The 22,048-nt window shown below is 49.0% G+C and overlaps 1 pseudogene; it reads left to right on the top strand.

Annotated features, from left to right (window-relative positions):
* The first annotated feature begins 5,044 nt into the window (after positions 1–5,044).
* LOC144273233 (mast cell protease 3-like) lies at positions 5,045–8,793 on the top strand (annotated as a pseudogene).
* Positions 8,794–22,048: the final 13,255 nt, after the last annotated feature.

Below are 22,048 nucleotides of genomic sequence, written 5' to 3'. Positions count from 1 at the left end.
CACAAGGGCCCTTATAATGGAGGGTAGAGGGAAAGGAAGGCACGGTGCCACGGCCTACAGGCGGGCCCGCAGCTTCCATGATGATTTACTCACTTACGGGATGGGTCACGGATTGTTGCACGACCCGCTGGGGGCTGCGAACACCCCCACCAACAAGGAACCCCCACCCCCCCAGCCCTCCGCATGACGCCTCTCATTATCGCAACTTTGAACACCAGGGGCTGTAGGATGGCTCTCCGCAGGTCCCAGGTGCTCTCTTACTTTCGGGAAGCGGGGGTACTCTGTAGTTTTCCTGCAGGAGACCCATACGGATCTGACCGCCGAGGACAGCTGGTGACTGGAGTGGGGGGACAGGGTCTACTTCAGCCACTTCACGATTCGACAAGCTGGAGTGGCGACCCTGTTCTCCCCCAACCTATGGCCCGAGGTGCTAGGGGTCACTGAGGCCGTGCTGGGCCACCTGCTGCATCTCCGAGTCCGTATGGAGGGGCTCGTGGTCAACCTCGTTAACATCTATGCCCCAACAACGAGCCCGAAGCGGCCGCAATTCTATCAGCGGGTGTCCGACTTCCTCGGCACCCTAGATTCTCATGAGTGCCTAGTCCTGGGAGGGGATTTTAACACCACCCTCGAGGAACAAGACCGCTTAGGGGCCGAGCTGAGCCCGGCCGCCACGAACATTCTCCGAGGAATAGTCAAGCATCACTCCCTAGTGGACATCTGGCGTGACCACCACCCAGATGACACATCCACGTTCACCTTTGTCCAGGTGGAGGCCCATCGGTCACACTACTCTCGGTTGGACTGTATTTGTTTATCCCGTTTCCATCTTTCACAAGCCCACTCCTCCAACATTCGGCCGGCCCCATTTTCCGACCATCATCTAGCCACCATAACAGCCTCCCTCCGTGCAGAGAGGCAGGGGCCGGCCTATTGGCATTTTAACAACAGCCTGTTGGAGGATGAGGGCTTCGTGACATCCTCCGGGAATTTTGGCTGGCCTGGCGAGAGCAGCGGCGTGCCTTTCCCTCGGCGCGGCGATGGTGGGATTTAGGGAAGGTGCGCGCCAAGCTCTTCTGCCAGGGCACCAGCCGACGGAGAAATGCAGCGATAGAGCAGTTGGAACGGGAGGTCTTAGAGATGGAGAGGCATCTGGCCGCCAGCCCCGAGGACTGGTTCCTCTGCGGAGCGTGCTGGGAGAAGCGGAAGGAGCTCCGGGCCCTCGAGGACCATCAGGCCCGAGGTGCCTTTGTTCGATCCCGCATCCGCCTCCTTCGGGAGATGGATCCTGTCTTCCGTTTCTTCTACGCCCTAGAGAAAAGGAGGAGGGCCAAGAAACACGTCACCTGCCTTCTAGCAGAAGACGGCACCCCCCTCACAGATTCGGTGCAGATGTGTGGAAGGGCCCATGACTTCTGCACAAGCCTTTTCTCCCCGGATCTGACCGATCCTGGCGCTTGCAGGGTGCTCTGGGAGGAACTCCCCATGGTCAGCGTGGGCGACCGAGACTGACTAGAGCTGCCTCTCACCCTGGCCAAGTTCTCGGAAGCCCTCCGTCGCGTGCCCACCAATAAATCTCTGGACATGGACGGGCTGACCATGGAGTTCTACCGCGCATTCTGGGACATCCTTGGCCCAGACCTAGCCACTGTCTGGGCCGAGTCTTTGCAGGGCGGGGTCCTCCCTCTTTCGTGCAGGTGAGCGGTGCTCGCCTTGTTGCCAAAGAAGAGGGACCTCCGCAATTTATGAAACTGGCGTCCCGTCTCGCTCCTTAGCACGGACTACAAAATCGTAGCAAAAACATTCTCGCTGTGGCTAGGGTCCGTGATGGCGGACGTGATCCACCCAGACCAGACCTACACTGTCCCGGGCCGCAGCATTTTTGACAACCTATTTCTAGTCCGAGACCTTTTGGAACTCGGGCGTAGAGATGGTCTGTCGTTTGCCCTCCTGTCTCTTGATCAGGAGAAGGAGTTCGATAGAGTGGACCATGGGTACCTCCTGGGCACTCTGCAAGTGCTTGGATTCGGACCTCAGTTTGTGAGTTTTCTCCAGGTGCTGTATGCTTCCGCGGAGTGTCTGATTAGGCTCAACTGGACGCTGACCAAACCGGTCAGCTTTGGGCGAGGAGTACGGCAGGGGTGCCCCCTCTCAGGCCAGCTGTACGCTCTGGCGATCGAGCCCTTCCTCTGTCTCCTCCGAAGGAGGTTGATAGGGTTGGTGCTGTGGGAGCTGGAGCTGTGGCTGGTCCTGACCAACCTCCGGATATCGATTCTAGAGCTCTTTTGGTCAGGAATTCACTGGGCCCCTGTTGGGGTTCTTCATCTACCCCTGAAAGAAGGAGGGCAGGGCCTGAAATGTCTGCACACTCAGGTCCATGTCTTCCGCCTCCAAGCCCTACAGAAGCTCCTTTATAGTGCAAGTAGTTCGGCGTGGAGCATACTGGTGCATGCCTTCCTGCGCCGCTTCCAAGGGCTTCGATACGACCGGCAGCTCTTTTATCTCTGTCCGAGAGGTTTTCCGCAAGACCTCTCCGGGCTGCCGGTCTTCTACCAGGACCTCCTCCGGACCTGGAAACTGTTTTCAATGACCGGATCTGTGGCGGCCACCGTGGGAGCAGATCTCCTCGCGGAGCCCCTGCTACATAACCCCCAGCTTCGTCTGCAGGTGGCAGAGTCCCGCTCGGTGCGCCAGAGTTTGCTCCTAGCGGAAGTCACAAGAGTCGGAGACCTCCTGGACTATGACCGGGGAGACTGGCTGGATCCCCTGACGCTCGCTCGGCGCATGGGGCTCTCCAGACCTCGTACCCCCCGGCGCGTACTTCAGGAGGTGAAGGCTGCCTTGACGCCCGCTGCTCAGGCTTATCTCAACCGAGCCCTGCGCGAGGGCGCACCCCGCCCACCCTCTACCCCAGGCCCGCCGGACCTTTCAGTTGGGCCCCTACCCCGTAGATCCCAACAAACCCCTCACCCTTTCACTGCAAGCAGGCTGTATGAACTGAAGCCGGTCAGTTTCCAAATTGCACCACGGAAACATCTATACACACTCACGCTTTACACTCTTCACGCCCACACCCTGGTGTCCCACCCCGATACAAAGTGGCGGGACCTCCTGCCACCTTTGGAGGGTGAGCAGCCCCGGTGGGCCAGCCTCTATTCCACCTTGGTCCCGAGGCCCATCAGGGACATTAGTTGGTGGCTGCTTCACGGAGCTGTGAGCACGGGCGTGTTTTTGACGCGGTTCACCCCCATCCCGGATACTTGCCCTTTTTGCAACGTGAGGGAAACCCTGGCACATTTATATTTAGAGTGTGCCAGGCTGCAGCCCCTTTTTCGGCTCCTCACAAATGTTTTATTACGCTTTTGGCTACACTTTTCCCCTCACCTTTTTATCTACACACTCCCCATCCATGGCCCCACAAAGTCATGGGATCTCCTGGTTAGCCTCCTTCTAGCCATAGCTAAAACAGCCATCTATAAAACCAGAGAGGGGAGGCTCGCCAATGAAGCGTCCTGCGACTGTAGGGCCATTTTCCGATCCTCAGTACATTCATGTATCTGGGAGGAGTTCCTCTGGGCGGCATCCACCGACTCCCTTGATGCTTTTGAGGAGTGGTGGGCGCTGTCCGAGGTTCTGTGCTCGGTGACCCCGTCCGGTTCCCTCCGTCTGACCCTTTGATTGAGGGGAAGAGCGAGAGACCCCAGCCCCAGCTGTTGCCGCTGTGGATACCATCATTACTGTCACCTAGGAGGGGTCCTATCACACGTGGGTGTACATCCCCCCAACCCCCAAACCGCCCACCCCGCAGGCGTGCCCATCTTGTCAGGCACTCTCAGGAGAGGAATAATCGGTGACACTGGGCGTGGCACTAGGTAACTCGAGGGCATGGAAGACCATGAGTGTCAAGGAAGCCTCCCCGCTCTGGGCCCAGGCTAGCCTGAACACTTCTCCCTCCTGAAGGCTGCTGTGTTATACCTTGTGTTTGCTTTTGTTTTGTTGCATAGTTTTGCTTTATCCTTTTTGGTGATTTTTTGTAAGTGTTATGCTTCAAAAAAAAAATTACTCTCCTGTAGCCATCTGGCCCGACCCTGCCACAGCACCCAAACCCCTTAGGAACAATCTCCCCTGGTCTCAGTTTCCCCATTTGTATAATGAGAAGAATGATGCTGCCTGTGTCTGTTTGAACTGGATGCTCTTGGGGGCAATGACTGTGGGTCTGTGCAGCGCCCGGAACAATGCGTGCCCTGATCTCAGTCTCGGTGCCACCCTAATGCAAATGCAGTAGAAACTCAGAGTTGCGAACACCTTGGGAACGGAGGCTGTTCATAACTCTGAAATGTTCTTAACTCTGAAATGTTACTAACTCTGAACAAAACATTCTGGTTCTTTCAAAAGTTTACAACTAAACATTGACATAATCCAGCTTTGAAACTTTACTATGCAGAAGAAAAATGCTGCTTTTAACCATCTTAATTTAAATGAAACCAGCACAGAAACAGTTTCCTTGCCTTGTCATGTCTTTCTTTTTAAAAACTTTCCTTTTATTTTTCAGTGATTTACATTTAACACAGCACTGAGGTGTATTTCCTTCTTTTTTTTTTCTTTTGTGTTCTCTGCTGCTGCCTGATGGCACACTGCCTGTTCCAAAGGAGGTGTGTGGTTCACTGGTCAGTTCCTAACTCTGATGTTTATAACTCTGCGGCTCTACTGTAGCAGCCATGTGTTAAAGGTCGGATTTTCCAACACATCCGCCCACCTGGGTGAAGACTTGTTGAGAGCTGATCACAGAAGGTTTATTATTTTTCCATGGGAAAAACCCCAAAGTGTTTCTTTTACAGTGAGCAAAATCTGAAAACTTTCCCTTAAAAATTACCAAAACCTGGCGGGGGCAGGGGGGGGAGTCAGTTTCACCACAAAAATTCAGAAAGGTTCAAGATGAGGCTTTCTGGGGAAAAAATGCCTTTAGTAAAAACCACAATTTTCCACTAGACAAAATGTTTGTCAGGTCATCCTTGGAGCAGCCCTGGCTGGTCACTGTTGGCTGATGGAGAAGGAGAAGCCTCCACAAAGGACCTGTCAGTGCCCTTCTGTGGCTGCCTGGCCTAATCTGGGGTGACTTTCCCCCCCAAAGCTGTTAACTTAAGTCAATGCGATTACTGATTCCCTCCTGGTGCGTTTCACACCGATTCTCCACCCAATAAGATCTGAGCTTTAGATTTACCCTCCAGTCCCATGGAGTTTCCAGTCTGGGGCACAGCTGAGCAGGGGGCAGAGTTCCAGTCACAGGGATCCCCCAGGGAGAGCATCAAAGAGGGTGGGTTGAGGCTGTGGGGAGCTTGGTCCCAGCCTGGCCCAGGGAGATGATGGGGCCTCTTTGTATGAACCTTGTCTCACCCCAGGTGAGATCATCGGAGGCCAGGAAGCCCAGCCCCACTCCAGACCCTTCATGGCCTGGCTGGATATACAACGCGGAAACAAGCATTACAGCCGCGGAGAGTTCCTGGTGGCGGAGAACTTCGTGCTGACGGCCGCTCACTGCAATGAAGACTAAGCGCCTCTGTGCTGGGGATGTCGGGGTAGGTCGGTGTTACCGGGTAATGGGGGAGCTGGGAGCTTTGGTGCTGTCATAGGTTGCAGGAAAGGAGCAGTTAGTGCAACAGGCTGGGAGAGCAGAGCCCAAGGGTCTGATCTGCTCAGGGGGCGTCGCCGTGTCTCTGGGGGCCTCTACAAACCATGGTCCAGATCCAGCGCTCGGTAAATCAATGGAGCTACGGCCCTAGGGTGACCAGACAGCAAGTGTGAAAAATCGGGACGGGGGTGGGGGGGTAATAGGACCCTATATAAGAAAAAGACTCAAAAATCGGGATTGTCCCTATAAAATTGGGACATCTGGTCACCCTATACGGCCCATTGACACCAGCTAGGGTCTGGCCCCATTGCCCAGATTGGAGAATCATAGAAAATCATAGAATATCAGAGTTGGAAGGGACCTCTGGAAGTCATCTAGTCCAACCCCCTGCCCAGAGCAGGACCAATCATCATCTAAATCATCCCAGCCAGGGCTTTGTCAAGCCTGACCTTAAAACTTCTAAGGAATGGGATTCCACCACCTCCCTAGGTAACGCATTCCAGCGTTTCACCACCCTCCTAGTAAAAAAGTTTTTCCTAATATCCAGCCTAAATCTTCCCCACTGCAACTTGAGACCATTATTCCTTGTCCTGTCATCTGCTATCACTGAGAATAGTCTAGATCCATCCTCCTTGGATCCACCTTTCAGGTAATTGAAAGCAGCTATCAAATCCCCCCCATTCTTCTCTTCTGTAGACTAAACAATCCCAGATCCCTCAGCCTCTCCTCATAAGTCATGTGTTCCAGATCCCTAATCATTTTTGTTGCCCTTCACTGGACTCTTTCCTATTTTTCCACATCCTTCTTGTAGTGTGTGGCCCAAAACTGGACACAGTACTCCAGATGAGGCCTCACCAATGTCGAATAGAGGGGAATGATCACGTCCCTCGATCTGCTGGCAATGCCCCTACTTATACAGCCCAAAATGCCATTGGCCTTCCCACACTGTTGACTCATATCCAGCTTCTCATCCACTGTCACCCCTAGTCCTTCTCTGCAGAACTGCTGCCTAGCCATTTGGTCCCTAGTCTGTAGCGGTGCATTGGATTCTTCCGTCCTAAGTGCAGGACTCTGCATTTGTCCTTGTTGAACCTCATCAGTTTTCTTTTGGCCCAATCCTCCAATTTGTCTAGGTCCCTCTGTATCCTATCCCTACCCTCCAGCGTATCTACCTCTCCTCCCAGTTTAGTGTCATCCACAAACTTGCTGAGGGTGCAATCCACACCATCCTCCAGATCATTTATGAAGATATTGAACAAAACCGGCCCCAGGACCGACCCTTGGGGCACTCCACTTGATACTGGCTGCCAACTAGACATGGAGCCATTGATTACTAGAAGGAGGACAGCTCTGCAGGGCTCTGGGCTGGGGAGAGCTGGGCATAGACACCTGTCTGGATTTAGCTAGGGAAGGGCCACTGGGGTGGAGAGGAGCTGAGACCCAGGGGTGAAGCAGCTCATGGGAACAGCACAAGGGCAGGTAGAGACACAGGCTGGGACCCCAATGCCACTGGGCAGGTGCTATGTGCTGCAGCCAGCACCCCTAGAGGGGAAAGGCCCCTTGTGTCATTTCCCACCCTCCTGAGCCACCCTTTCCAAGCCCTGGGGCCTGATGGGAGCTGGCAATGTGTACAGTGGTTTATATGTTTTTCCAAGCCAGAAGCTGAGTTGTCTGCCCCCCCATGTCACTGTTCATGAGTCAGACTCACATGTGCCCATCCCCCACCTCACGTATACTCCTGTCCCCAATGCCCTGTGGATTGCACTTGGCTTTCACAGCGAGATCACTGTCACACTGGGAGCCCATAACATTAGAGAATGGGAACAGAGCCAACAGACAATCTCCATGCGCCACCGGATCCTCCACCCCCAATACAACAATGAGACCTGTAACAATGGCATCATGCTGCTGCAGGTCCTTTCCCCACTCCATCACCCTGCCCCCAGTGACCTCACACTGCTGCAGGTACCGCCCCCTCCCATCACCCCACCTCCACTGATGTCACATTGCTGGAGGTTGGTGCTCGAGGTGGCATGACAGGTGTTGCACAGTCGTCATGAGGATGCCCCACCTGGTCTCATCTGGCCCCCGCCCTCCAAGAGGAGTTTGGTTCCCTTCTCTCTCTCCCCCATCACAGCTGAGTCACAAGGCCAGGTTGACCCATGCTGTGGGAACCATCCCCCTGCCCAAGTGAGAGGTGAAGTAGGGGGCTGTGTGCAGTGTGGCCAGCTGGGGCCAGACTGGTACCAGGGCAAACGTCCGGCCCTCCCTGACACTGCAGGAGGTGGAACTGAAGGTAATGGGCAAGGACATCTGTCTATCTCAGCCCTATCTGCACTACCACCCACCTAGGATGCTGTGCGTGGGGGAACCCTAGGAGAGGAAGGCGTCGTTCTGGGTGAGTGTGGGACGGGGCACACAGTGCCCGGGACAAGGTGCTGCTAGAACAGGAGACCGACAGGGCTGGGCAGAATGGGGAGAGTCAGGATCCATGTTGAGCCAGGCAGATCCTAGGAACCAGGGATGGGAACCAGCAGGATAACAGAAATCAGGGACAAGAATCAGCCACATCCTGGAAATCAGGGATGGATTTTAATGGTCAGGGACAGATCCTAGAAATCAGGGATAGGAGTCAGCTGGATGGTCGGAGTCAGTGAGGGGAATTGCTGAATCAAGAACCCAACGGTGGATCTGAGAAATCAGCAGGAGATCCTAGAAATCAAGGGCAGGAGTCAGCCAGATGTGGGAAATCAGGGTTAGCAATCAGGGACAGGAACTGAGCAGGTTAAAGAAATCAGGGATGGATGCTAGAAGTCAAACACTGGAACTGGCCAGATCCTAGAAATCAGGGATGGGGGCCAGATGGATCCCTGGACCTTTTGATGGAAGCATCAGACAGGTCCTGGGCCATGAGTCCCCGGGAAGCGGGATACAGAGCTGGATTTCAGAACACGAATAAAGAATGTAGCCCACCCTTTGCTTGCACATCTGTAATAACCCCACACATGGAATTTGCTTCTCAGGGCGACTCTGGGGGCCCCCTGATCTGTCATGGGAAGGCCCAGGGCATTGTATCCTACAGCAAATTTGGTGGATCCACACCTGGGTGTTCACCAGGGTCTCCAAATATGTTTGCTATATCAAGAAAATTCTGCACACTCTGAAACCTTAGAGGGGAGCGTCCATCTCCTCTAGTGTGACTGGAGAGAGAGCTGGGTATTGCAGAGGGCTGGCTGGCTGGGTAGGATGGATGGGTGGATGGATGGATTGATGGACGTGTAGCCAATGATTTTAATTTATTGTTCATTTACTGTGTGATGCTATGATTAACTAAGAAGTCATGTCATATATAATCTTTGTATGCTTATTAGAGTTAAATTGTAGGGTTACAGAAGTATAAAATTGATCAGTAGAATTAGAAGGGATAATTAGATTTCAGGTGTCTAAGTAAGAAGGGCTCAAATGTAAGACCTATGGGCTGTAAGATTTTAGCTTAGCCATACTAGGCCATTAGCTTAAGAAATGTTTGACATAAGTATGTGACCAAAGAATGATTCTATGCCACAAGATTACAGGAAAAGATGCACCAATTTGAAAGAATGGGGCAGGCAATCCCCAAAGCTAGTGTTTATTCTAATACTTACATTATCAGCCCAGCAACAAAACAGCTTCTACAGTACCTTACTGGATACCCAGAAGCCCAAAACACAGTTTCCTTAAAGCAACCCAGCCTTGGCTCCCACCCAGACAGACATGTCAAATATGATGAGGACTACTGAAAATCTTATTCATCATATAAAATTTCTACTAATCCCAAAGGATGGGACACATTCCCCTTCAGGTTAATGAATATCTCAGATCTTACCCAAATACACGCTTACAGCCAAGACTTATTAACTAAAATAAAATGTATTAAAAAGGAAAAGAGAGAGAATAGTGGTTAAAAGATTGTTATACAGAGAGACATGAAAATAATTCTTCAGTCAGTTTCATAGTAAAGATGACAGGTTTCAGAGTAACAGCCATGTTAGTCTGTATTCACAAAAAGAAAAGGAGGACTTGTGGCACCTTAGAGACTAACCAATTTATTTGAGCATAAGCTTTCATGAGCTACAGCTCACTTCATCGGATGCATACTGTGGAAAGTGTAGATCTTTTATACACACAAAGCATGGAAAAATACCTCCCAACGCATTATTAAGGATCTACAACCTATCCTGAAGGATGACCCAACACTCTCACAAATCTTGGGAGACAGGCCAGTCCTTGCCTACAAACAGCCCCCCAACCTGAAGCAAATACTCACCAGCAACCACATACCACACAACAGAACCACTAACCCAGGACCCTATCCTTGCAACAAAGCCCGTTGCCAACTGGGCCCACATATCTATTCAGGGGACACCATCACAGGGCCTAATAACATCAGCCACACTATCAGAGGCTCGTTCACCTGCACATCTACCAATATGATAGATGCCATCATGTGCCAGCAATGCCCCTCCGCCATTTACATTGGTCAAACTGGACAGTCTCTACGTAAAAGAATAAATGGACACAAATCAGACGTCAAGAATTATAACATTCATAAACCAGTCGGAGAACACTTCAATCTCTCTGGTCACATGATTACAGACATGAAAGTTGCTATATTACAACAAAAAACTTCAAATCCAGACTCCAGCGAGAAACTGTTGAATTGGAATTCATTTGCAAATTGGATACAATTAATTTAGGCTTGGATAGAGACTGGGAGTGGCTAAGTCATTATGCAAGGTAACCTATTTCCCCTTGTTTTTTCCTAACCCCCCCCCCGAAGACGTTCTTGTTAAACCCTGGATTTGTGCTGGAAATGGCCCACCTTGATTATCATACCCATTGTAAGGAGAGTGATCACTTTAGATAAGCTATTGCCAGCAGGAGAGGGGGGTGGGGGGAGGTATTTTTTCATGCTTTGTGTGTATAAAAAATCTTTTACACTTTCCACAGTATGCATCCGATGAAGTGAGCTGTAGCTCACGAAAGCTTATGCTCAAATAAATTGGTTAGTCTCTAAGGTGCCACAAGTACTCCTTTTCTGATAGTAAAGATGGTGATCTTTAGAGTTACAAAGAGGTTTTTTCCATAATTAGTCCATAGGTTCAGGCCAATGTTCAATTTCAGAGTGCTCCAGAATGGAACTGGAGACCTCCATCGTGTGGCTCAAGCTTCCCTGATGAAGCATGACAGATTTGAGATAAAAAGGATCAGGTCCCAAGCATTTTTTATAGATTTTTTTGTAGACCCTTGACATCATACAATCCTTGGGTGAACAAATGGCTTTTCAAATAACCTTCTATTTCCTAACCATCACTGGTAATTAGCTACATGGATTAACATAAGGTAATTGCCTATCTCCCACCATTTGCAGGTGGTTTGCTATAGACTTCAAAAAGAAATTAAGTCAGTGATATCACTACATTCACAGTTCATTTAAATGTTAATATCTTCTTTTGATCTCTGAATTAACAGAATACAGAGATAGACAGGAATTATTTGGTTACATTATCAACCTCAAACAATATATATGTAAACACACAAAAACACAAACATCTACTAATATGTCTCTAAATGTTGAATCTGGATCAATTAGCCTAGTAACCCTGCCTGGCCCTGTCTACATGAGGGTGTTTACCTTGTATTGGGATCTTCTGGCATGATCCTTCTGGAATGTGTTTACATAAATACTTAGTGCCTAGAAGTGCTTGTGTTTTTGCCATGCCAGCCCTGTTCTTGGAAAGTTCAGGTATCAGATAATGAACTTTTAAGCAGGCATCTGCTTAGGAAGAAGGCCTGACTTTTGCTGATAGCCTGACTTTTGCTAACTTTACTTTACCTTAGCAGGGCCTAATTTTAGTTCAGGCCTTAGGGTTTACACCAGGTCCCGTATAGCAGGCTTCATGCCTCAGGATCTCTCTTTCTCCTACATCCTCCATGTCTATCCACCCCTTCCATCTATCCTTACCTTTCTCCCTCCCCATCCACACCCTCTATTAATCCATCCCCTGACAGTGTTACCCACTGCTGTAATATCTCAGCCCTGTTGGCGCCTTCACCTTCTCCTTGTTTGCTTGTTAATTTCACTCTCTGTCCTCTGTTTGCCAGCATCAATGGAGTGTAGTGATGTTCAGCCTTCCTGAGTGTTTAATTCCTTCCAGGACCTTTACAGCTGACCACTGCTATCGCACACAGCCAGGCTGGGATGTTTAAGGCCTCCTGTGGAAGTGAGGTGTCAAAATCCCATTCAGTGGGCATTGGGCCCCTAACACCCCTTTGAAATTGCCAACTCATCCTGCCAAGTGCTGGGGCTCAATTCCATGGAAGCTCAGCACCCAGTATCTCCCAATGGAGGGATGTGGGGCAATTTTCACAAGCACCAAACATGCATTAGGCCCCTAGTTTCTTCTCAGATCTTTTCCCATGGCCGTCACTTCACAAACCCAGACACTAGGTTGTTCTTCACCAATCAAGAAATCCCCTAATTGCTTTTGAGGATCTGAACCGTACTGAACAGAACAACCTCACTGGCAATTGACATCGATCAGGGCTGGGGCTCAGCTGTTCACCAGAGAATGATCCAGTCCCCAGGATTTCCTACTACATTCACTTATTTTCATGAGCCATCAATTCTTTCATGTCTTTAGCACATTTCTCACACTGCACATCATTAATTCTCTGGGCACTAAAGATGCACTTTCCCTTAAGGTGTGCTATGAATGTGGTCCCTGCTAATTCTAGTTTGGGGGAGCACTAGATTAAAGCATTAAAAGCAGTCACCTCAAGTTATCGTTGGAGGTTCTCCTAGGCCCTTGACTTAGACAGATGAAGGAGAAACAGTCATAGAGCCTGACTTAGTTAAAATCCTTGAGGTCCAACTAGGCCGAGAGCAGAGACAACAAGAGAACACCCAGATACAGAGATTAAAGAAAATCGAAGGGATACAATCTCTGCCATGACTTCCCCCCACTTTTTTTTATGTTCTGGAATATGGTGCCCAATTCTGGGCTGCTTTGTCCCAAAATGTGGGATCTGGGATGAAGCAGGTGCCGAGAAGGGCTGGTGGGACAATCAGGAAAATGGAGAGCCAGTCTGACAAGAGGAGATAAAATACCTGGGCAAGTTAGCCTAAAACACAGGCTGAGCGGGGTTTGATTGCTCTATAAAATACACGAGGAGGGGGCAAGAACACCCGGGAGGGAGACGAGCTGTTGAAGCTAAAGGTCAAATCAAATGTGAATAAATGGGGAAGGGATCAATGATGGCTAGAGGAGAAGGTTTCTAACCATCAGAGGGGGAGGTTCTGGAACAACCTCCAATGGGAGCAGTTTGGGGGAAATAACCTAACAAGGATGGAGACAGAGCTTGGTAAGTTTATGGATGGGACGATACAATGGGGCTGCCTGGGATAACGGGAACTCGACTCCATGACACAGTACGAGACATCCGGTCCTGTGTCCCCACAGTGGCATGAGGCTCCTGAAATACAACTCCGATGATGCACCATAACTAGACATTTTGGGGCTTTGAGTTTTTAGCAAAATGTTCCAGGGAAAATGTTAATGAAAATGGGGAACACCCTCCTCCTCTCATCATCACCACATTTTCTGAACCTCTCTCCCCTCTTGATTTCATTTCAATTTTCTTAAAGCAAAAAGCAAAAATTGATTGTTTTCTGTGGAAAATTTCAATTTTGTAGAAACTGCCTTTTCCATGGGCACATCATTCTGCCCAGCTCTAGATTTCTCTCTCTGCTGACCCATTTCGAGCCTGGTTCTGTTTGTTGGCAAGGGCTGGGCAGTCACCAGCAGAGAACGAATGTCCCACATGCAGTCTCAGATCTCTGGAAGACAGGCTGGGCTGGCGAATGTCAGTCCCTGATATTATTCTCCTTATTGGCAGGGCAATTCCAGCAGGCCCCTGGTGTTCGACGGCGTGGTCCAGGACATCATCTCCAATGGAGATCCAGATGGGTGCTCCACCCTCACCCCCCGGCAGTGTATACACGAGAATCTCCAAATTCATCCCATGGATCAATGAAACTCTGCAGAAACTGAGTTAAAGGAGACGCTCCCCTTGAAAGGGCCCATTTGGCCATACTGGGCTCTGTGCCTACATGGAACCCCCAGATGCTTTAGATCAGAGTATTTTTTTCTAGTGTTAGAGAAATGCTACAAATGGCTCAGTCCTGAAATCCTTTTGTGGCTAGAAATACCCCACTGATGTTTGACATTTTGTTCTAGTCTATTGTCTCCCCAAGTGGCTAATCAATGTTTGGGATCGTGTGGTGTTCCGGCTAGGAGCAGTAATTGATGATGGAGTCTGGCATTTCCTTTGGTACGATCTGGTTTATTTACAAGGACTATCCAAAGTCCTGTTTCCCTGAAAAAAGTTGGAATCAAACAGCAGCAGACAGCTCCTCTGTCCCAAACCTGCCTCTTCAGCCAAGACTGTGCACAAAAAGCTACTTCTCTTAGCTGTTTCTCAGGGCCACATTCCTGTGCTCCCAGGTCATATATGCCTGGCTTTTTATCTCTGTCTGTCTCTCTTCTGTCCCCACATCTCTCTGTATTGTATCTGTCCGATCCACACGCCCCATTATTTCAGAACAATATTTGGTGATGACCTTTCTTCTTGAATCATTAGAATTCCTACATGTGCATAGGGTTTTACACAGTGATGAGCTGCCAGAAGCTCAAGAACTGGTTCCTTCACTCGCTCCAGGTCTTCAGCAGCACTTCGGTGGCACATCCTTCAGTCCCTCCGGGTCTTTGGTGGCACTGAAGGATCCGCCGCCGAAGTGCCGCCGAAGGCTTGGAGTGCCGCCAAGTCAATACAAATTCACATGGGAGCCTCCCCAGCCAAGAGCTCAGGCGGGACGGACAGGATGGTCCCGTGGGCTTCCCCACCCCTTTAACAAACGGTTCTAAACAGGCTTCAAAATTTAACAACCGGTTCGTGCGAACTAGTGCAAATCGGCTCCAGCTCACCACTGATTTTACATCAGCTTAGGGTATTCTGGAGCAAGGGTAGAATTTTCTCTGTTGAATTCTATACACCCTCTACAAATGCTGATCATTTTTATATCTTTTGCATTCTTCAAGGGTTTTCTACCATCAAAATTCCTAGCTGCAACGTGTCATTGGTGTCTTTAAAACTTTCTTTCACCCAACCAGAGAGCAGGAACGGGGCCATGTGGCTTTAGTGGCCAACATATCACCACGAAGCATAGCTAGCCAAATTAAATAGCATATTAGAATAAGACATTGAAATGGTTCTGTAAAAAAATTGAAATTTTGAATGTTTTGTTTCATGTAATATGAAGAGGACCTGACTTTTATGTATTTTCATAGAATCATAGAATTATAGAATATCAGGATTGGAAGGAACCTCAGGAGGTCATCTAGTCCAACCCCTTGCTCAAAGCACGACAAATCCCCAAGAAATCATCCCAGCTAAGGCTTTGTCAACCCTGACCTTAAAAACTTCTAAGGAAGGAGATTCTACCACCTTCCTAGGTAACACATTCCAGTGCTTCACCACCCTCCTAGTGAAAAAGTTTTTCCTAATATCCAACCTAAAAGTCCCCCACTGCAACTTGAGACCATCTGTCATAAATATAAAGGGAAGGGTAAACCCCTTTAAAATCCCTCCTGGCCAGAGGAAAACCCCTCTCACCCATAAAGGGTTAAGAAGCTAAAGGTAACCTCGCTGGCACCTGACCAAAATGACCAATGAGGAGACAAGATACTTTCAAAAGCTGGGAGGAGGGAGAGAAACAAAGGGTCTGTCTGTCTATATGCTGTTTTTGTCGCGGATAGAACAGGAATGGAGTCTTAGAACTTTTAGTAAGTAATCTAGCTAGGTATATGTTAGATTATGATTTCTTTAAATGGCTGAGAAAAGAGTTGTGCTGAATAGAATAACTATTTCTGTCTGTGTATCTTTTTTGTAACTTAAGGTTTTGCCTAGAGGGATTCTCTGTGTTTTGAATCTAATTACCCTGTAGGTATCTACCATCCTGATTTTACAGAGGGGATTTCTTTACTTCTATTTACTCCTATTTCTATTAAAAGTCTTCTTGTAAGAAAACTGAATGCTTTTTCATTGTTCTCAGATCCAAGCGTTTGGGTCTGTGGTCACCTATGCAAATTGGTGAGGTTTTTTACCAAACCTTGTCCAGGAAGTGGGGTGCAAGGTTTTGGGAAGTATTTGGGGGGAAAGACGTTTCCAAACAGCTCTTCCCCAGTAACCAGTATTTGTTTGGTAGTGGTAGCGGCCAATCCAAGGACAAAGGGTGGAATATTTTGTACCTTGGGGAAGTTTTGACCTAAGCTGGTAAAGATAAGCTTAGGAGGTTTTCATGCAGGTCCCCACATCTGTACCCTAGCGTTCAGAGTGGGAGAGGAACCTTGACACCATCACTCCTTGTTCTGGCATCAGCTACCATTGAGAAGAGTCTAGATCCATCCTCTTTGAAACCCCCTTTCAGATAGTTGAAAGCAGCTATCAAATCCCCCCTCATTCTTCTATTCTGAAGACTAAACAATCCCAGTTCCCTCAGCCTCTCCACATAAGTCATGTGTTCCAGTCCCCTAATCATTTTTGTTGCCCTCCGCTGGACTCTTTCCAATTTTTCCACATCCTTCTTGTAGTGTGGGGCCCAAAACTGGACAAAGTACTCCAGATGAGGCCTCACCAATGTCAAATAGAGGGAACAATCATGTCCCTCGATCTGCTGGCAATGCCCCAACGTATACATTCCAAAATGCCATTGGCCTTCTTGGCAACAAGGGCACATTGTTGACTCATCTCCAGCTTCTCATCCACTGTAACCCCGAGGTCCTTTTCTGCATATTCTCCTAATCCCGCTGACCATCTACAAGTTTTTGGAAAGTGGCGGGTGCATTCCGCAGCCCTAAAGGGAGTACATTAAATTCATATAGCCCAACATGGGTGGTGAAGGCTGACCTTTCCTTGGCGGATTCATCTAGCAGTACCTGCCAGTACCCCTTGGTTAAGTCCAAGGTAGAGATGAACTGGGCCCATCCCAGTTTCTCTAATAGTTCATCTGTGTGTGGCATTGGATAGTTGTCTGGGTAAGTTACAGCATTTAGCTTACGGTAGTCCACGCTAAAACATATCTCCCCATCTGGTTTGGGAACTAGAACCACTGGAGATGCCCATGCACTGCCGGAGGGGCGGATTACACCCATCTGTAACATATCCTGGATCTCCCATTCTATAGCAGTTTTAGCTTGAGGAGACACCCGGTAAGGGTGGACTTTAATTGGGTGAGCATTACTTGTGTCAATGGAGTGGTATGCCCGTTCAGTCAGTCCTGGGGTGGCTGAGAGCATCAGCGCATAGCAAGTGCACAGCTCCTTGATCTGCTGTCGCTGCATACGCCCAAGGGTCATGGAGAGGTTCACCTCTTCCACGCCACCAGCACTTTTCCCTTCGTAGTAGACACCTTCAGGCCACTCAGTGTCATCTCCTCCCTGGGCTGTAAACTGACAAACCTTTAATTCTCTGGAATAAAAGGGCTTTAGAGAATTAATATGGTACACCTTAGGCTTTCGGTTGGAGGTGGGGAATGCTATGAGATAATTAACAGCTCCCAGGCACTCCTGGACCGTGAATGGCCCTTCCCACGATGCTTCCATTTTATGGGCCTGGAGCGCCTTTAAGGCCATGACCTGGTCCCCTACTTTGAAGGAATGCTCTCTGGCATGTTTATCATACCAGGCTTTTTGCTCTTTTTGAGGATCCTGTAGGTTTTCCTTAGCAAGGGCTGGAGAGGTTCGGAGGGTGTTTTGTAGGTTGGTTACAAAGTCCAGAATGTTAGTTCCTGGAGAAGGGTGTAAATCCCTCCCATTGCTGCTTCACCAACTGTAATGACCCCTTAACCTCATGGCCATATAAAAGTTCAAATGGGGAAAACCCTAAACTGGTATGTGGTACAGCTCTGTAGGCAAAGAGCAACTGCTGCAACACTAGGTCCCAGTCATTGGAGTGCTCATTTACGAATTTACGTACCATGGCCCCCAAAGTCCCATTAAATTTCTCCACCGGGCCATTTGTTTGATGATGGTAAGGGGTGGCAATCAAGTGATTCACCCCATGAGCTTCCCAAAGGCTTTCCATAGTTCCTGCCAGGAAATTGGTTCCTGCATCTGTGAGGATGTCAAAGGGCCAACCTACCCTGGCAAAAATGTCTGCTAGTGCCTGGCACACACTTTTAGCTCTGGTGTTGCTTAGAGCTACTGCTTCTGGCCATCGGGTGGCAAAATCCATGAAAGTCAGGATGTACTGCTTTCCTCTGGGTGTCTTTTTCAGAAAAGGACCCAGAATATCCACAGCTACTCTCTGAAATGGAATTTCAATGATGGGGAGTGGCTGGAGAGGGGCTTTGACCTGGTCTTGGGGTTTTCCCACTCTTTGGCATACCTCACAAAACTGGACATAGGTAGAAACATCCTTGCCCATTCCCTCCCAGTGGAATGACCCCCCCAAACGGTCTTTGGTCCTGTTCACCCCAGCATGGCCACTAGGATGATCGTGGGCTAAGCTCAAGAGCTTGACCCAGTACTTAGTTGGAACTACCAACTGTCTCTGAGGATGCCAGTCTTCCTGGTGTCCACCAGAAAGAGTTTCCTTGTATAAAAGTCCTCTTTCTACAACAAACCTGGATCGATTAGAAGAGCTGAGAGGCGGTGGGTTGCTCTGTGCCGCTGTTCAAGCTCTCTGGAGGCTTTCATCTGCTTCCTGTTCGGTCTGGAACTGTTCTCTTGATGCTGGAGACATCAGTTCCTCATTGGATTGTGGACCTATGCTTGGTCCCTCTGGAAGAGATGTAGGGGAGGGGGCTGTTTCTGTTGACTGTGAACCGCTCTCCGCTGGGGCACTACGTTGGGGTTCAGGCTCCGGCTGAGCCTCTTGTGTAGGGTTATGGGCTGCTGCCGGTTCAGGTTCGGTGGGGCCCTCTGGTGTTGAGGTTGCAAGTACTGGATTCAGTGCTGGCAATGGGTCTGGTGTTGGTTGTTCGGCTGGTTCCGGTTCTGGGATTGGTTCCGTCTGGGTCTCTGGGACTGGATCCACTACTGCTGTTGCAGACATTGGCCTGGGGTTCGGGTCCATCACCTCTGACCGGGTCCTGGTAGAAGTTTGTGGAACAGAGCTAGGTGTCATTGTTTGTCTAGCCTGGCTGCGGGTGACCATTCCCACTGTCTTGGCTAGCTTCACACTATTGGCCAAGTCTTCTCCCAACAGCATGGGGATGGGATAATCAACATAGATTGCAAAAGTCCACGTTTCTGACTAGCCCTGGTACTGGACAGGCAACTTGGCTGTAGGCAAATCGAAAGAGTTTGACTTGAAGGGTTGAATCGTCACTTGGATCTCTGGGTTGATTAAACTGGGGTTGTCAAGGTTCCTCCCCCACTCTGAACTCTAGGGTACAGATGTGGGGACCTGCATGAAAAACCTCCTAAGCTTATCTTTACCAGCTTAGGTCAAAACTTCCCCAAGGTACAAAATATTCCCCCCGTTGTCCTTGGACTGGCCGCTACCACCACCAAACTAATACTGGTTACTGGGGAAGAGCTGTTTGGACGCATCCTTCCCCCCAAAATACTTCCCAAAACCTTGCACCCCACTTCCTGGACAAGGTTTGGTAAAAAGCCTCACCAATTTGCCTAGGTGACTACAGACCCAGACCCTTGGATCTTAAGAACAATGAACAATCCTCCCAACACTTGCACCCCCCCTTTCCTGGGAAATGTTGGATAAAAAGCCTCACCAATTTGCATAGGTGACCACAGACCCAAACCCTTGGATCTGAGAACAATGAAAAAGCATTCAGTTTTCTTACAAGAAGACTTTTAATAAAAATAGAAGTAAATAGAAATAAAGAAATCCCCCCTGTAAAATCAGGATGGTAGATATCTTACAGGGTAATTAGATTCAAAAACATAGAGAACCCCTCTAGGCAAAACCTTAAATTACAAAAAAAATACACAGACAGAAATAGTTATTCTATTCAGCACAATTCTTTTCTCAGCCATTTAAAGAAATCATAATCTAACATATACCTAGCTAGATTACTTACTAAAAGTTCTAAGACTCCATTCCTGGTCTATCCCTGGCAAAGACCAGCATACAGACTGACACAGACCCTTTGTTTCTCTCCCTCCTCCCAGCTTTTGAAAGTATCTTGTCTCCTCATTGGTCATTTTGGTCAGGTGCCAGCGAGGTTACCTTTAGCTTCTTAACCCTTTACAGGTGAGAGGAGCTTTCCCCTGGCCAGGAGGGATTTCAAAGGGGTTTACCCTTCCCTTTATATTTATGACACGCCCCCCTAATCTCAGCTAGGGTGAAACACTGGCTGGGATTTCTTCCTGGAGCTCTAGGAAAAACAGAGTTAATAAGACACATGCATCTCTAAATATACTACCAAGTACATAAAGACTAACAATATTTTCCACATCTCAAGGACGATTTTAACCAGTTGATTCTGGGAAACTTTCACGGGAGAGTGCATCAGCCACTTCGTTAGAAGCTCCTGAGATGTGTTGGATGTCGAAATCAAAATCTTGGAGAGCTAAACTCCACCGAAGAAGTTTTTTGTTAGTTTCCTTGACGGTGTGAAGCCACTTTAGTGCAGCATGGTCGGTTTGCAGGTGGAAACGCCGTCCCCAAACATATGGGCGTAGCTTTTCCAGAGCGTAGACAATGGCATAACATTCTTTTTCAGTGACTGACCAGTTGCTTTCCCTCTCAGATAGTTTTTTGCTGAGAAACACTACAGGGTGGAATTCTTGATCAGGTCCTTTCTGCATTAAAACTGCTCCCACACCACGCTCGGATGCATCTGTGGTTACTAGGAACGGTTTGTCAAAGTCTGGGGCCCTTAGTACAGGGTCAGACATGAGTGTCGCTTTAAGCTTGTTAAAGGCCTTCTGACACTTTCCGGTCCACTGAACAGCATTTGGCTGTTTCTTTTTGGTTAGGTCTGTCAGTGGGGCAGCGATTTGGCTGTAGTGTGGTACAAATCGTCTGTAATAACCGGCCAAGCCTAAGAAGGATTAAACCTGTTTCTTTGACTTTGGGACAGGCCACTTTTGGATAGCATCCACTTTGGCCTGTAGGGGGCTGATAGTTCCTTGACCCACCTGGTGTCCAAGGTAAGTCACTCTGTTTAGGCCTATTTGACACTTCTTGGCCTTAACAGTTAGTCCTGCCTCCCTTATGCGCTCAAGGACTTTTTGTAGATGTTCCAGGTCGTCTGCCCAGGAATCTGAAAATATGGCCACGTCGTCAAGGTAGGCGACTGCATATTCTCCTAATCCCGCTAGGAGACCATCTACAAGTCTTTGGAAGGTGGTGGGTGCATTTCGCAGCCCGAAAGGGAGTACATTAAATTCATACAGCCCGAGATGTGTGATGAAGGCTGACTTTTCCTTGGCAGATTCATCTAGCGGTACCTGCCAGTACCCCTTGGTTAAGTCCAAGGTAGAGATGCACTGGGCCCGTCCCAGTTTCTCTCATAGTTCATCTGTGCGGGGCATTGGATAGTTGTCTGGGCGAGTTACAGCATTTAGCTTACGGTAGTCCACGCAAAAACGTATTTCCCCATCTGGTTTGGGAACTAGAACCACTGGAGATGCCCATGCACTTTCAGAGGGGCGGATTACACCCATCTGTAACATATCCTGGATCTCCCGTTCTATAGCAGTTTTAGCTTGAGGAGACACCCGGTAAGGTTGGACCCTAATTGGGTGAGCATTACCTGTGTCAATGGAGTGGTATGCCCGTTCAGTCAGTCCTGGGGTGGCTGAGAACGTTGGCGCGTAGCTAGTGCACAGCTCCTGGATCTGCTGTCGCTGCATACGCCCAAGGGTCATGGAGAGGTTCACCTCTTCCACACCACCAGCACATTTCCCTTCGTAGTAGACACCTTCAGGCCACTCAGCATCATCTTCTCCCTGGGCTGTAAACTGACAAACCTTTAATTCTCTGGAATAAAAGGGTTTTAGAGAATTAATATGGTGCACCTTAGGCTTTCGGTTGGAGGTGGGGAATGCTATGAGATAATTAACAGCTCCCAGGCGCTCCTGGACCATGAATGGCCCTTCCCACGATGCTTCCATTTTATGGGCCTGGAGCGCCCTTAAGACCATGACCTGGTCTCCTACTTTGAAGGAACGCTCTCTGGTATGTTTATCATACCAGGCTTTTTGCTCTTTTTGAGCATCCTGTAAGTTTTCTCTGGCAAGGGCTAAAGAGGTTCGGAGGGTGTTTTGTAGGTTGGTTACAAAGTCCAGAATGTTAGTTCCTGGAGAAGGTGTAAATCCCTCCCATTGCTGCTTCACCAACTGCAAT

This window comes from Eretmochelys imbricata, chromosome 13 (assembly GCF_965152235.1).
Source record: "Eretmochelys imbricata isolate rEreImb1 chromosome 13, rEreImb1.hap1, whole genome shotgun sequence".
Lineage (NCBI taxonomy): Eukaryota > Metazoa > Chordata > Testudines > Cheloniidae > Eretmochelys > Eretmochelys imbricata.
This window is presented reverse-complemented; position numbering and strand designations above follow the sequence as displayed.